Source organism: Cephus cinctus, unplaced genomic scaffold (assembly GCF_000341935.2).
Source record: "Cephus cinctus unplaced genomic scaffold, Ccin1 Ccin1_scaffold0169, whole genome shotgun sequence".
Taxonomy (NCBI): domain Eukaryota; kingdom Metazoa; phylum Arthropoda; class Insecta; order Hymenoptera; family Cephidae; genus Cephus; species Cephus cinctus.
This window is the reverse complement of record NW_014332893.1, coordinates 400,375-403,420: the sequence shown is the minus strand read 5'-3', so window position 1 is coordinate 403,420 and position 3,046 is coordinate 400,375.

The following is a 3,046-nucleotide window of genomic DNA, read 5'->3' as shown; positions in this document are numbered from 1 at the left end:
GGGGGGGGGGGGGGGGTATCGGCCCCGAAATATCGTTTTTGATTTTGTACATAATTTTTTTTTCAGCGAGAATATTTTTTTTCTCTAAGACTTTAGACGCCTCAGAGCTGAAGCATCAGAAAGAAAGGGTAACTCGAGGGGTGGCGGCACTTGGCGAGGAGATCGTGAATCTGGGATGGTCCATCGAGCTAGGTACCTCGTAGGTACGTGAAGAGATTCGGAAGACGCGAGCTTGCACGACCGTGAACGTGGGAGGTCGCATGGGACAGAGAGGCGAAGTCAGGGCTGGAATGACTGGGATAGAGAGGTGGATGAGAGAGAGAGAGAGAGAGAGAGGGTCCAAGGAAGGAAGAGCGAGAGGGAGAGATATTAAGGGCTGGAGAAGCGCACAAAGAATTGCAAGGCTCAAAAATTAAGTACCTCATAATTGTCCACTCAGCAAGCGCCGATGCCGCCGGGAGGGTCGGTCGGGTCGTTCCTACCTAAAAACCACCCTCGGGCGTCAAAGTCCTCGTAGTTTGTTGGGGGGTAGGAGGGGTATTAAAAAAAATTATTACTCCATCATTTTTACGGCGTGAAAATGAAACCCCTCGGCCGCTACCGTAATACGTACCATACGAGGTGAACCTTTGCGGATGTCGGGGAGCCGCTGTGCGGCGTACACAGGGCCGTGAGGTTGTAAGGGTTGAAAATTTTCCGGCCCCTGGGTACAGTTAAAATATATGAACCCGACGGACAACTCCGGGGTGGAAGGGTTTTGAACTGAAAAAAAAAAAATGGCAAGGAGCGGTAGGTGGTTCGAAGCTTGCGACCCCTTTCCCCACGTCACCAATACAGCCCTGAGGTATCCACCCCTTTCATGAATTATTTTTCCCCGTTTCTGGACGACTGTTCCATGTTTTTCGGGACAATTTGACCGGTAATTCCGAGGGTCCTTATTGGATGGGCCATTTCGCGGCTTCATGAATTATTTCGCGATCAATTTGTATTCCGTCAGACGTGGCTGCAGCCTCGTCAATTCGGTGGGGCTCGTGTGCTTTTACGACTGGCGCTTTCACGGGATAGAATTTAGCGGGGATGCTCACCGGCCCTGACCGTACATCAATTGCATATACTGGGATACACATATTTATAAATAGCCGTGTACTCACTGGGCACTTAGACAATTAATGAGAATTCCAAAAAAAAAAATTTTTACCAATTCCCATTGATTAATTTTTTTTTTTTTTTTAGCAAATTTTCACCATAGCACTACTGTACGTTTTACTGTGATTTACGAGTGTGAATTTTCCGTGCGATCGTATGGGAACGAGAAATCGATGTGAAATACATCAGCCGTCTTTGAGCCGTACGATCGTTTTGTGTCGATTTAATAAAAATACATCGAACGAACAACGTTGGCGGTCCGAGTGCATTACGTAAAATTTCAAATCTCCAAATCGCCGACACGCGGATACACCGGATGCAGTGAAAACTATGAATTCGAATTGTTGCCCTGTTTTCACCCTCCTGTGATCTTTTTTTTTTTTTTGCAAAGTTCTCCGTATTTACATACACTCGCCCGGTATCGTTTTATATTTGTACAGGACGAAGAAAAGAGCTGGGTTATCGCTGCGCGGCAATAAAGCTTGCTTACCTTGAGCTTTATCCTCCCCCGTGTACGATAAACTACCCTTACAAATACCTCGCCTTGAATTATCCAATCCAGGAAAAAAAGAGAAACAAAGAGGAGAGGATAGGGCGCCGATGAATATCTCTATCCTTTTTTCAAGGTCAAGGGTTCGCGCCTACAGTTCATTTTGGTATTGTCAAACCTTTGGTTTTTTTTTCGATTTTATTATTTTTTTTTTTCGTTTTCCTATCCATGTCGCATTTCGGTTCTTTCGTTCTCATTTTTTGTCTGTCTAAATGGCGCCTCTTTCTATTTACACGTAAATCCGTTATATCGAGTGGGAAAAAGGAGGGTGGCAGGAACCATTGAATAAAGTAGCCGTACGTGTAAATCGAAATCCTATGTTATTCTGTATCAGAGGGTTCGATCCTATGCGCTTATGTATTTATGTATTTATGACGAGAAATTACTTTCGAAACGCCTACAGTTAGTATCTGCTACGTATTGACGTAGACAGGGGATGATACTGTTACGAGAAGTTACAGCTAATGAGATGTATCTACGATTTCCTTTTTCTTTTCTTTTTTCTTTTTTTCCATAAAGAGGCAAATTTTATCGGCCACTTTAGGGAACACGAAATCCAGCGGTTTACGCGTGAAAATGAGATTTTCTGTATCTCTCTGTGGTATACGTAAAAAAAAATATAGTATCGAGGTAAAGAAGTTATTGAAATAAACCAATGGCATAAACCGCCGTAATTCAGTACAGTGTCGTATTAAAATAATTAATTAAATTTGGATAGCCAAATTTTGTCTTATGGCTAATTTCAATGGAGACACGATCATCCCTTAGGATTGCGTCCATCTAACGCAGCGTATTACACAAATATTTTATTTGGAAAATTCGAAAATTTTTTCCCACTGATTACCGTACTAGCTCGAAATGTCTTATCGAACTTCCAATCCCCTTTTTGAGGTAATGTTCTTCCTCCCCTTCGATTATCGGGCAGGAGAAAGAATGAAATTTCCTTGTCGTTGCCCAGCATTACTGTCGTGACCTTAATCATTCTTGCCGATAATAGAAGGCAGACGTAGTCATGCAAACGAAACGCTGATAGAAATTGGAACGCTAATTTCGTTACGGCTACGCCAATGACGAGGATTCGAATGTTCTAGAACCTTTTTGAGGAAATGTCCGACGACAAACTGGCCGTTTCTCCTGGTATATCCAGGCCGTTTTTTGCTCCTCGTTCTCATTTTCCAGCTAGCGAACTCACATCTGCCCTTATTCGACACCCAAGAGAATTTACCAATTTCAGTGCCGCCAACTGTAACGTATTACGAAATGGAGCGTATTCGAAGATGTCTGTAAAATATTAAAATTATCGATACTCATTGCTAAGAGGTCATGGGGCGGGGGGGGGGGGGGGGGTTT